Here is a 15,011-nt window from a genome sequence, read left to right as displayed (position 1 = left end):
ATCAGAAAATACCTTGAGACAAACGAAAATGAAAACACAATGTCCCAAAATCAATGGGATGCAACAAGAGCAGTTCTAAGATGGAAATTTATAGCAATAGATGCCTACCTCAGGAAAAAATAAAAAAATATCAAATAAATAACCTAATCCTAAACATAAAATAACAAAAAGAATAAGAAAATCAAAACCCAATGTTAGAAGAAGGAAAGAAATAATAAAGATAAAAGAAAAATAAATAAAATATAGACTTAAAAATAGAAAAGATCAATGAAACTAAGAGCTGGTTCTACAAAAAGGAAAACAAAATTGATTAAACTTTTCCAAGACTCATCAAGAAAATAGAGAGACAACCAAAACAAATGAAATCAGAAACAAAAGAGTAGTTACAACAACCATCACAGAACTACAACATACCATAAGAGATTACTATGAATGGTTATACCACAATTGAATGGAAAACTTAGAATCTAAGGAAAAAATCCCTAGAAATGTACAATCCCCCAAGACTGAATAAGAAAAAAATAGAAAATACAAAAAGATCAATTACCACTAATGAAATTGCATCAGTAATCAAAAACCTCCCAACAAACAAAACTTCAGTACCAGATAGCATCATAAGTGAATTCTACAAAACATCTAAAGGAGAGCCAACACCTATCTTTCTCAAACTATTCAAAAAAATCACATAGGAAGGAACACTTCAGAGTTCATTCTATGAGACCAGCATCACACTGATATGAAAGCCAGATAAAGACACTGTACACACACAAAACGAAAAATTATCAGCCAATATTCCTGATGGACATAAATGTAAAAATCCTTAACAAAATATTAGCAAACCAAATTCAACAATACATTAAAAGGATCATACGCCATGATCAATGGAATTTATCACAGAGAGACAAGAATTCAATATCCTCAAATTAGCCAATGTGATATACCACATTAACAAATTTAACATAAAATCATATAATAATCTCAATCAATAGAAGCATAGAAAGGTTTGAGAAAATTCAACATCCTTTAATAGTAAAAATTCTAAAAAAAAGTGAATATAGTGGTTATAGAGGGAACAAGACAACATAAATGCCATATATGACAAGTCCACACTAACATTATACTCAATGGTGAAAAGCTGTAAACATTTTCTCTAAGATCAACATGAAGACAAAGATTCCCACTCCCACCCGTTTTTGTAGCATAGTATTGATAGTCCTACCCACAGCAATCAAAAAATAAAAAAATAAATAAAAGCAATCTAAGTTTTTAGGAAGAAGTAAAAATGTCACTGTTTGCAGATGACACAACACTACATATAGAAAAACCTAAAGATGCCACCCCCAAATTATTAAATCTAATGAAAAAATTCAGTAAAGTTTCAGGATACAAAATTAATATACAGAAATCTAGTGTATGTCTGTACACTAAAATTAACTATTAGAAATAGAAATTTAAAAAAGCAATCTCATTTAAATTGGCATCAAAAAAGTTAAATGCCTAGGAATAAATCTAACCAGCGAGGTAAAAGACCTGTACCCTAAAACCTATATGACATTTATGAAAATAATGGCAGATGACACAAAAAATGGAAAGATATAATGTATTAAAGGATTGGAAGAATAAATATTGCTAAAATGACCATAGTGCCCAAGGCAACATACAAACCCAGTGGAATCCATACCAAAATACCAGAAGCATTTTTCACAGATCTGGAGAAAATAAATCTAAAAATTGTATGGAAACAACAAAGACTCCTGATAGCCAAAACAAAATTAGAAAGAAAAACAAAGCTGTGGGTACCACACTCCCTGTTTTCAAAATATAGTATAAAGCTAAATTAATCAAAATAATTTGGTACTGACACAAAAACAGACAGATAGATTAATGAAACAGAATAGAGAGTCCAGAAATTAACCCACACTTATATGGTGAATTAACATATGACAAAAGAGACAAGGGTATAAAATGGGGGAAAGACAGCCTCTTCAATAAATGACATTGGAAAAACTGGACAACTACATGCAGAAAACTCAAGGTAGACTACCTTCTCACATTATATACAAAAATAAACCAAAAATGGATTAAGTACTTAGATGTAAGATCTGAAACCATAAAACTCCTAGAAGAAAACACAATATCATACTCTTTGAACTTGGTCTTAGAAATATTTAAAAAATATTTCTCCTCAGGCAAGGGCAACAAAAGCAAAAATAAACCAATGGGTCTCCACCAAACTAAAAAGCTTTGGCACAGTAAAGAAAGCTATCAGCAAAATAAAAAGGCTGCCTACTGAATTAGAGAAGATATTTTTAAAACATAATTGCAATAAGGGGTTAATATCTAAAACACACAAAGAATTCATACAACTCAACATCAAAAAAAAAAAAAAAAAAAGGAAACAAATAACTTGATTATTAAGTGGACAGAGGACCTGAATAGATTTTTTCCCAAAGAAGACACATAGTCAACAGACATATGAAAAGATGCTCACATTACTAATCATCAGGGAAGTGCAAATATAAACCATAATGAAATATCACCTCACACCTGTCAGAGTGGACGTTATTTTAAAGATAACAAATAACAAAAGTTGAGGATATGGAGAAATGGGAATCCTTATGCACTGTTGGTGGGAATGTAAATCGGTGTGGCCACCATGGAAAACATTATAGAAGTTTTTCTAATAATTAAAAATAGACCTACTCTATGATCCAGCAATTCCTCTTCCTTGTATTTTTCCAATGATAATGAAAACACAACTTCAAAATGACACATGCACACTTATGTTCACTGAAACATTATTTACAATAGCTAAAGTATGGAAGCAAACTAAGTGCTCAATGATAGATGAATGGATTATGATGTGATATATATGTACACGGTATAATACAACTCAGTGATAAAATGTGTGAAATCTTGCCATTTGCAGCAACATGAATGGACGTAAATTTATTATGCTAGGTGAAATGACTCAGAGAAAGACAAATACCATATCATTTCACTTATACATGGAACCTAAAAAACAGAACAAAGGAACAAATCAAAAACAGACTCATAGATACAGAAAACAAGCTGGTGGTTGACAGAGGGGAGGGATTTGAAGAAATAAGTGAAATAGGTTAGGGAGATTAAGAAGTATACACTTCCAGTTATAAAATAAATGTCATGGATTAGTAATGTATTGATACAGCATAGGGTATATAGTCAATAATATTGTAATAACTTTGTATGGTGACAGATGGTAACAGACTTATTGTGGTGATCATTTTGTAAAGTGTAAAAATACTGAATTAATATGCTGTACAATTGAAACTAATATAATGTTGTAAATAAACTACACCTCAATAAAAAAGAATAAAATAATTGAAAAGGGAAATCAAAAATATCTCAAAGCAACAAAAAATGGAAACACAATAGATCAGAACTTAGAGAAGACTGCAAGAGCAATTCCTACATTAAAAAAATAAGATCTCTGGAGAAATGTCTATTTAGGTCTTCCACCCATTTGTGGATTGGGTTATTTGCTTTTTTGGTATTAAGCTGCATGAGCTGCTTGTATATTTTGGAGGTTAATCCTTTGTCCGTTGTTTCATAGGCAACTATTTTTTCCCATTCTGAGGTTTGCCTTTTAGTCTTGTTTATGATTTCTTTTGCTGTGCAAAAGCTTTTAAGTTTCATGAGGTCCCATTTGTTTATTCTTGATTTTATTTCCATGATTCTAGGTAATGGGTCAAAAAGGATCTTGCTTTGATGTATGTCATAGAGTGTTCTGCCTATGTTTTCCTCTAGGAGTTTTATAGTGTCTGGCCTTACATGTAGGTCTTTAATCCATTTGGAGTTTATTTTTATGTATGGTGTTAGGAAGTGTTCTAATTTCATTCTTTTACACGTTGCTGTCCAATTTTCCCAGCACCACTAAAGAAGACATACAGATGGCCAACAAAAAGCATGAAAAGATGCTCAACATCACTAATCATCAGAGAAATGCAAGTCAAAGCCACAATGAGGTATCACTTCACACCAATCAGAATGGCCATCATCACAAAATCTGGAAACAACAAATGTTGGAGAGGGTGTGGAGAAAAGGGAACTCTCCTGCACTGTTGGTGGAAATGTAAGTTGGTACAGCCACTATGGAAAACAATTTGAAGGTTCCTTAAAAAACTACAAATAGAACTACCATATGATCCAGTCATCCCACTACTGGGCATATACCCAAAGAAAACCATAATCCCAAAAGAAACTTGTACCATAATGTTTATTGCAGCACTATTTACAATAGCCAGGACATGGGAGCAACCAAAATGCCCATCAACAAATGAATGGATAAAGAAGATGTGGCATATATACACAATGGAATATTACTCAGCTATAAAAAGGAATGAGATGGAGCTATATGTCATGAGGTGGTTAGACCTAGAGTCTGTCATACAGAGTGAAGTAAGTCAGAAAGAGAAAGAGAAATATTGTATGCTAACTCACATATACGGAATCTAAAAATGGTACTGATGAACTCAGTGACAAGAACAAGGACGCAGGTGCAGAGAATGGACTGGAGAACTCGAGGTTTGGGTAGGGGCGGGGGGTAAAGGGGAAGCTGAGAAGAAGCGAGAGAGTAGCATAGACATATATATACTACCAACTGTAAAATACATAGTCAGTGGGAAGGTGTTGTATAACAAAGGGAGTCCAACTCGAGGATGGAAGATGCCTTGGAGGACTGGGACGGGGAGGGTGGAAGGGACTCGAGGGAGGGTGGAGGGGGAGTTGAGGGAGGGAGGGAATATGGGGATATGTGTATAAAAACAGATGATTGAACTTGGTGTACCCCCTCCCAAAAAAGAAAAAAAGAAAAAAAATAAGACCTCAAATAAATAATCTAAATTTACACCTCAAGAAGCAAAAAATAATAATAATTTCAGTTAGGAGAAAGAAGAAAATGACAAAGATCAGACTATAAACAAATGAAATAGATACCAGCAAAAATATTAGAAAAGGTCAATGAAGCATAGAGCTCTTTTTTCTTGAAAAGATAAACACAATTGGAAAACTTTAACTAGAATAAATATATAAAAGAGAGAGAAGACAAAAGAAATCAGAATTGAAAGAGGAGACACTGGAGCACATATCACAGAAATACAAGGGATTGTAAGAGACTACTATGAATACATGCCCACACATTGTTTAACACAGAAGAAATAGATTCCTAAAAATGTAAAACTTGCCAAAACTGAATCATGAAGAAACAAAAAATCCAATTAGACCAATAATGAGTGAGGATATTGAATCAGTAATCAAAACCTTCCCAACACAGAAAAGCCCAGGAACATATGGTTTTCTTGGTGAATTCTATCAAATATTTAAATAATAATTAACACTAGTCCTTAATAACTTTTCCAAAATTGAAGAAGGGGGAACACTCTTAAACTCATTTTAAGAAGCCAGCATTACCCTGATACCAAAGCCAGATAAGGTGACTACAAAAATTAAAACTATAGGCTAATATCCCTGGTGAATATAGATTCAAACATTATCAACAAAATGCTAGCAAACAGAATTCAGCTTAAGTGGATCACACACCATTATAAAGTGGGATTTATCCCTTGGATGCAAGAATGGTTTAACATACACAAATTAATAAATTGATATATCACATTAACAGAATGCTAGGAAATAATCATATAATTATCTCAGTAGATGCAGATCTTGTGTTCTCATTACAAAAAACAAATGGTCATTGTGTGATGTGATGGAGGTGTTAGCTAACACTATATTGGTAATCATTTTTCAATATAAATATTTCAAAATAACACACTGAACACATTAAACTTACACAATGTTATATGTCAATGATACACTAATAAAGATAAAAATTAGAGTCTTTTGTAGACAATATATAGTTGGATCCTGTTTCTTTAAAATACTCTGTCAATACATGTCTTTTGATTCGGCAGTTTAATGTATTTGCATTTAAAGTGAACATTTATCAGGGAAAACTTAATGTTATTTTGTCATGCACTTTCTTTATGTCTTATTGCTTTTTTTGTCCCTCATTTTCCCCTTTACTGCCTTCTTTTGTTTTTAGTTGATTTTTTTGCGGTGACATGTAATGGACTCACTTCTAATTTCTTTTGTATATATCCCATATATTTTTCCTTTTATTGCCATGGTGACTATATAAAACATCCTACAATTAAAACAGTATATTTTAAATGTATAATATCTTAACTTATTTCCATACAAGACCCCTACTGCACGGTGAGTACAGTTAACACTGTATTGAATATTTGAATGTTGCTAAGACAGTAGATCTTAAAATTTCTTATAACAAGAAAAAAATTGTAACCTATGGAGATCAATATCAATTACGCATTGTGGTGATCATTCTGCAATATATACAAAATATCAAATTATTGTATTTTACACCTGAAACTAATGAAATGTTTTATGTCAATTGTTCCTTAATTAAAAAAAAGAGATAGAAAAAAACCCTACTCTTTTGCAGCTCTGTACCCTCCCATTTTATGTCAACCTTTTTATGTATTGTATACCAATTAATATAGATATATAATTATATTTTAGGCATTTGTCTTTTAAATCCTATGAAAGAAAAAAGAGTGGAGTTATGAACCAAGATTATCATAATACAAGATTTTACACTTGTCCATTTATCTGTCTTTACCAGAGAACTTGTTTTCAAAAACTTTTGAGTTACTGTCTTACATCTAGTTATTTCAACTTGAAAGAATTTGTATAGCATTTTTTTGTACAACAGGTCCAGTTTTATTTTGGTGTTTATTTAATCAACACTTTAAGGATATTGTTTCATTGCTATCTGGTCTGTCGTGTTTCTAATAAGAAATAGACTGATAATCTTATTAAGGGTCTGTTGTATGTGGCAAGTCAATTTTGTCTTTCTACTTTCAAGATTCTCTCTTTGTCTTTTAATAGCTTGGTTATATACCCTGTGTCACCATGTGTGTCTTCTGGGTTTTTTCTACTTTGAATTAGTTGAGTTTCTTGTATTTGTACATTCAACTCTTTTCACAAATTTGAGTCATTCTTGGTCATTATTTCTTCAAATAAGCTCTCTGTCCCTATCTTTCTTCTGGGGCTCCAATAATGCATATGTATATTGATTGGCTTAATGGTGTTCTACAAATACTTCAGGATATGTTCACTAGTCTTCATTGTGTTTTCTTTTTGCTCCTCACACCCAACACTTTAAATGACTTGTCTTCAGGTCTGATGATATATTTTACTGTCCCTTTGAGCTTGTTTTTGAACATCTATAGTAAATTCTTCCACTCAGTTATTGCGTTTTTCATCTCCAGAATTTCTGTATGGTTCTTTTTAATAATTTCTATCTCATTGATATTCTCATTTTATTTATATGTTATTTTCCTGATTTTGTTTAGCTGTCCATCTCTGTTCTAATTTAGCTCAAAAAGCATATTTAAGATGATTGTTTTAAAATCTTTTTCATGTAAGTCCTAAGTCTATGTTTCTTAAGGGTAGTTACTGAAGATTGATCTTCTTTCTTTGAATGGGCCATGTTTTCCTTTTTTAATACCTTTTCATCTTTTGTTGAAAATTGGGCATTTAAAAAGACACCTACCTTTCAAATTATGTGGATTGGCTTCATGTAGAATACCTTCAATAATCAGACTGGTGTAAAAGTTCAAGGTTCTGTACGACTTTTCCATGACATACATTATCCCTAGGACTGTGCATGTGTTTTATCTCCTTAATTCCTCCATAAACTTGACTGCTTTTAAATATCTTTATTCACCCTAAGTGTTTCACTCCTGCTCATTCTTGAAAACTTAGATATTCTATTGTACTCCTCTGTTCGTAAATTCTTATCAATTCATATTCTCAACTCTGCAGTTATCCTGCAGCTTTTACATAATGATACCCACTACTATGTTCACTGGCCTTAATCTGATAAACTATGACATCATTTCCACCTGCATTTCTCATCAGGTGAGACAAAAACCCATCCCTTGTTAAGCCCCCCACCCCCCACAAAAAAAAAAAACAAAAACAAAAACAAAAACAAAAACAAAAAGAAGGTTGCAAGCATATTCTCTCTTTCCCTTCCAACCCAATGGAAGAAACAGAACTTGGTTGACTTCCTCTTTACTGTGCCACACTATACAAAGGAGGCATTGGGCAAAGTTAAGTAAAAACACAATTATAATTTCTACCATTTTGAGTGTGGAATTATCTAGATTAGATGTTAACTTGGTTGCTGCACCTTCTTAACTAGTTTCTGGAGTTCCCACAAAGCCACTTTGCTCTGCATGTTGCTGTTTATTTGGTGCTTTCATAAGGAAATGCGGTCTTGGAGTTTGCTAGACTGCCATCTTGCTGACACTGTTATCTGTGGGATTTTTTTTTTTCACTTTAAATACATGCAGTATATTGTATGTCAATTATATCTCAATAAAATTTCTTTAAAAAAAAATCACACTTCTCAAACTCTTCTACCAAATCACTGCTAGGCCAGAACAAGTATGACTTTCATTGCTTCTCAAGTATTTTAAGGCACAATTTCTCAGAATATTATTGCCTTTTTGGTCACAATCTTCACACAGAATCAATTACTTCCACATTTGAAATTTTACATAAAGACACTCCCTTCAAAACAAATTGTCAATATCCCAAAATTTAAAATTACCAAGAAGTTTTTCATACTTTAAAATCATAACTGTTATTTTCCTAAGTGGAGGTTGTCCTAATTTTAGCAATTCTAATAGGTGTGTGGTAGTAAATATTGTGATTATAATTTGCATTTGTCTAAAGATCCTAATGATGATAATGACTAATATATATTTTTTCATATACTTATTTGCCTTCTCTGTGTGTTTTGTTTCATTTTCTGGTGAATGGTCAGCTCAAATATTTTGCCCATTTTTTATTGTATTTCTCCCAATCTCTAGTTTCCTTTTCATTGTTTTAAATGTTTTTCTTCTCTCTTATATGTTTTATTGTTTTAAATTTTACATTTAGGTCAGAAATACATTTTTAAGCTCTTTATTGGAATATAATTGCTTTGCACTGCTGTGCCAGTTTTTCAGGTACACCAAAGTGAATCAGCTGTATTTATACATATATCCCCACATCCCTTCTCTCCCACAACTCCCTCCCAATCTCCCTATCCCGGCCCTCTAAGTCGTCACCCATCATCAGGTTGATCTCCCTAAGTTATGCAGGAACTTCCCACTAGCTATCTATTTTACATTTGGTAGAGTATATATGTCAATGGCACTCTCTCACTTCATCCCAGCTTCCCCTTCACCCCCCACCCCCTCAACCCCATGCCCTCAAGTCTGTTCTATATATCTACATCTTTACTCTTGCCCTGTCACTGGATTCATCAGTACCATTTTTTTAGATTCCATATATGAGTTAGCATACGTTATTTGTTTACTCTTTCTTGCTTACTTTGCTCTGTATGACAGACTCTAGGTCTATGCACCTCATTACAAATAACTGAATTTCATTCCTTTCTATGGCTAATATTCCATTGTATATATGTGCCACATCTTCTTTATTGATTCATCTATTGATGGGCATTTAGGTTGCTTCCATGTCCTGACTATTATAATAGTGCTGCAATGAATATTATGGTATATGTTTCTTTTTGGATTATGGTTTTCTCTGGGTATATGCCCAGTAGTGGGATTGTTGGGTCATATGGTAGTTCCATTTTCAGTTTTTTAAGGTACCTCCAAACAGTTTTCCATAGTGGCCATACCAATTTACGTTCCCACCAACAGTGCAGGAGGGTTTCCTTTTCTCCACACCCTCTCCAGCATTTATTCTTTCTAGATTTTTGATCATGGCGATTCCAAACGCTGTGAGGTGATAGCTTATTGTGACTTTGACTTGCATTTCTCTAATGATTAGTGATGTTGAGCATCTTTTCATGTGTTTGTTGCCATCCATGTGCCTTCTTTGGAGAAATGTCCGTTTAGTTCTTCTGCCCATTGGTGGATTGGGTTATTTGCTTTTCTGGGAATTGAGCTGCATGTGCTGCTTGTGTATTTTGGAGATTGATCCTTTGTGCATTGCTTCATTGGCAAGTATTTTCTCCCATTCTGGGGGTTGCCTTCTTGCCTTATTTATGGTTTACTTTGTTGTGAAAAAGCTTTTGTTTCATTAGGTCCCATTAGTTTATTTTTTATTTTATTTCCATTATTCCAGGAGGTGCATCAGAAAGGATCTTGCTTTGATGCATGTCATAGAGTGTTCTGCCCAAGATTTCCTCTAAGAGTTTTGAAGTGTCTAGCCTTACACTTACCTCATTAATCTATTTTGAGTTTATTTTTGTGTATAGTGTTAGGAAGTGTTCTAATTTCATTCTTTTACCTGTAGCTGTCCAATTTCCCCAGCAACACTTATTGAAGAGGCTGTCTTTTTTCCATTGTATATTCTTGCTTCCTTTGTCAAAGTTAAGGTGCCTATATGTGCATGGGTTTACCTCTGGGCTCTCCATTCTGTTCCATTGATCTCCATTTCTATTTTTGTGCCAGTACCATACTATCTTGATCATTGTAGCCTTGTAGTATAGACTGAAGTCAGGAAGCATAATTCCACCAACTCGGTCTTTCCTTCTCAAGATTACTTTGCCTATTTAGGATCTTTTGTGTTTCCATACAAATTGTAAGAGTTCTTGTTATAGTTCTATGAAAAATGCCATTGGTAATTTGATAGGGATGGTGTTGAATCTGTAAGTTGCTTTGGGTAGTATAGTCATTTTCACAATGTTGATTCTTCCAATCCAAGAACTTGGTATGTCTCCACATCTGTTTGTATTGTCTTTGATTTCTTTCATCAATGTCTTATAGTTTTCTGCACATAGGTATTTTGCCTCCTAGGCAGGTTAATTCCTGGCTATTTGATTCCTTTTGTTGCAATGATAAATGGGAGTGTTTCCTTAATTTATCTTTCTGCTATTTTATTGTTAGTGTATAGGAATGCAAAAGACTTGTATGGAAAAATGCCAGGGCTCTTGGTTGTCTCTCAGTCTTCATGACCATCCCACCATCTATTTTATGTTTTGGGGCTCCAGGACTTGTCATCCGGCTGACACTCCAAGACAGCAAAGGAGCCACTTCCCAGGTGTCGGGCACCCACAACCAGTGTTTCTGCAGGGACCTGAGGTGGATCTCAAGAATTCCTGTAAAGTTTCAGTGTGATCATCCACATAAGAAAATCCTCCACATCAGATTCTGAGAGATCTACTTCTCCCGGATACATTGGGAATGCAACAAAAGATGCAATAATTCCCACAGAGAACCAACTGAACACCAGCAGACAACCTTAGACATCAGAAAGGACTGCAAGGATCCTGACATAAATGCCGGCAGTGGAGAGATGCCCTGTGAGCCACCTCAGGCCCTCGGGCAGGGCTAGCTTAAAACACCTTGGAACACCAGCAGCAGGGAGGCTGCTGAGAAAAAAAAAAAAAAAAACAAACCCAAGAGAGGACCAACTCTGAGACTTTCTGTTCACACCTGAGCCACCAGCATCCCTCTGCAACAGGCACCTCCAAGCCTGACTGAAACAACAGTGTGCCATGGCTCACTCACTCCCAGGGTAAGGAGCAACTATTGTACCCTCTTCCTCCCCACACACCAAAGCTTACAGACAAACAATAAAATAAGCTCTGCTGGTCACATAAAAACACAAAAAAAACAAGAATTAGTATTTGTTTAACCCAACACTCAGACTTTAGTCAGGGGCTTGGATAGATTTCTATAAATGCCTCTGTCACCAGGACAAGAAACCCCAAAAGTTTGGACTACCATGAGGAAACAAAAAAACACCATGCCAGCAAAGGAGCAGGAAAAAAACCCCAAGAACAAATAAATGAGGAAGAAGTAGGAAAAATGCCTGAAAAAGAATTCAGAGTAATGATAGTAAAAATGATACAAAATCTCAACAACAAAATAAAGTACAAGAAACAATTCATAAGAACTGAAAAAAACAAACAGCAATGGATAACAAAATAACTGAAATTAAAAATACTCTAAATGCTATAACCAGCAGAATGACTGAGGCAGAAGAACGAATAAGTGAGTAGGAAGATAGAATGGGGGAAATAAATGCCACAGAGCAGGAAAAAGAAAAAAAAAAGAATAAAAAGAATAGAAGACAGTCTCAGAGACCTCAGTGATAACATTATGCATGCCAACATTCGAATTATAGGCATCCAAGAAGAAGAAGAAAACAAGAAAGGGTCTGAGAAAATATTTGAAGAGGTTATAATGGAAAACTTCCCCAACATGGGAAAGGAAATAATTAACCAATTCCAAGAAGCACAGAGAGTCCCATACAGAATAAACCCAAGGAGAAATACACCAAGGCACATATTAATCAAACTAACGACAATTAAACACAAAGAAAAAATATTAAAAGCAGCAAGAGAAAAGCAACAAACAACATATAAGGGAAAACCCATAAGGATAACAGCTGAACTTTTACAGAAACGCTGCTGGCCAGAGGGAATGGCAGGATATACTGAAAGTCCTGAAAGAGAGAAACCTACAGCCAAGAATACTCTACCCAGCAAGAATCTCATTCAGATTTGAGGGAGAAATCAAAAGCTTTCCAGACAAGCAAAAGTGAAGAGAATTCAGTTCCACCAAACCAGCCTTACAACAAGTGCTAAAGGAACTTCTCTAAGTAGGAAACACAAGAAAAGGAAAACACCTACAAATACAAACCCAAAACAATTCAGAAAATGGTAATTGGAACACACATGTCAATAATCACTTTAAATGTAAATGGATTAAATGCTCCAACCAAAAGACACAGAGTGGCTGAATGGATACAAAAACAAGACCCTTCTATATGCTGCCTACAAGAAACCCACTTCAGGCCAAGGGATACATATAGACTGAAAGTACAGGGATGGAAAAAGATATTCCATGCAAATGGAAGCCAAAAGAAAGCTGGAGTAGCAATACTCATATCAGACAGATTAGACTTTAAAGTAAAGACTATTACAAGAGACAAGGAAGGACACTCCATAATGATCAAGGGATCCATCCAAGAAGAACATATCACAATGGTAAATATCTATGCCCCCAACCTAAGAGCACCTCAATACATAAGGCAAATTCTAGCAGCCATAAAAGGGGACATCAACAGTAGCACAATAATAGTGGGAGACTTGAACACCCCAAATACATCAATGGACAGATCATCCAAACAGAAAATAAAGACACACAAGCTTTAAATGACACATTAGACCATCTTGACTTAATTGATATTTATAGGACATTCCATCCAAAACAACAGAAAACACTTTCCTCTCAAGTGCACATGGAACAGTTACCAGGATAGATCACATTTTGGGTCACAAATCAAACCTCAACAACTTCAAGAAAATGGAAATCATATCAAGCATCTTCTCAGACCACAATGACATGAGACTAGATATCAATTACAGGAAAAAAAAAAACTGTAAGAAATAGAAACACATGGAGGCTAAACAATTCAGTATTAAAAAACCAAGAAATCATTAAAGAAATCAAAGAGGAAATCAAAAAATATATAGAAACAACTGATAATGAAAACACAACAACCAAAAGCCTATGGGATGCAGCAAAAGCATTTCTAAAAGGAAAGTTCATAGCAATACTGACCTACCTTAAGAAACAAGAAAAATATCAAAGAAACAACCTAAACTTACATTTAAAACAATTAGAAAAAGAAGAACAAAGAAACTCCAAAGTGAGCAGAAGGAAAGAAATCATAAGATCAGAGCAGAAATAAATGAAAAAGAAAGGAAGGAAACCATACCAAAAATTAATGAAATTAAAAGCTGTTTCTTTGAGAAGATTAACAAAATTGATAAACTATTAGCCAGACTCATCAAGAAAAAAAGGGAGAGATGCAAATCAACAGATTTAGAAACGAAAAAGGAAAGGTAACAATGGACACCACAGAAATACAAAAGATCATGAGAGACTACTACAAGCAACTATATGCCAATAAATTGGATAACCTAGAAGAAATGGATAAATTCTTAAAAAAATACAATCTCCCAAGACTGAACCAGGATGAAATAGACACTATGAACATAACAATCACAAGTACGGAAATTGAGGCAGTGATTAAAAATCTCCCAACAAAAAAAAGACCAGGGCAAGATGGATTCACAGGCGAATTCTATCAAACATTGAGAGAAGAGCTAATCCCTATCCTTCTCAAACTCTTCCAAAATATTGCAGAAGGAGGAACACTCCAAAACTCATTCTACAAGGTCTCCATCACCCTGATACCAAAGCCAGGCAAAGATGTCACAAAAAAAGAAATTATAGACCAATATAACTGATGAATTAAGATGCAAAAATCCTCAACAAAATACTAGCTAACAAAATCCAACAGCACATTAAAAAAATCATACACCATGATCAAGTGGGGTTTATCCCTGGGATGCAAGGATTCTCAATATATGCAAATCAATTAACATGATACATCATATCAACAAATTGAAGGATAAAAAACATATGATAATCTCAATAGGTGCAGAAAAAGCTTTTATCAGAATTCAACATCCATATATGATAAAAGCTCTCCAGAAAATGGGCATAGAAGGAAATTACCTCAACAAAAAAAAAGTCATATATGAGAAACCAAAAGCCAACATCGTTCTAAATGGGGAAAAACTGAAAGAATTCCCTCTAAGAACAGGAACAAGACAAGGGTGTGCACTGTCACCATTATTATTTAACATAGTTTAGGAAGATTTAGCCACAGCAATCAGAGAAGAAAATGAAGTAAAAGGAATCCAAATTGGGAAAGAAGGAGTAAAATTGTCACTCTTTGCAGATGACATGATATTATATATAGAAAACCCTAAAAACTCTACCAGAAAACTGCTAGCACTAATTGATGAATTTAGTGAAGTAGCAGGATACAAAATCAATTCACAGAAAATTCTTGCTTTCCTATACAATAACAACAGAAGAGCAGAAAGAGAAATTAAGGAA

Source organism: Hippopotamus amphibius, chromosome X (genome assembly GCF_030028045.1).
Source record: "Hippopotamus amphibius kiboko isolate mHipAmp2 chromosome X, mHipAmp2.hap2, whole genome shotgun sequence".
Taxonomy (NCBI): Eukaryota; Metazoa; Chordata; class Mammalia; order Artiodactyla; family Hippopotamidae; genus Hippopotamus; species Hippopotamus amphibius.
This window is presented reverse-complemented; position numbering follows the sequence as displayed.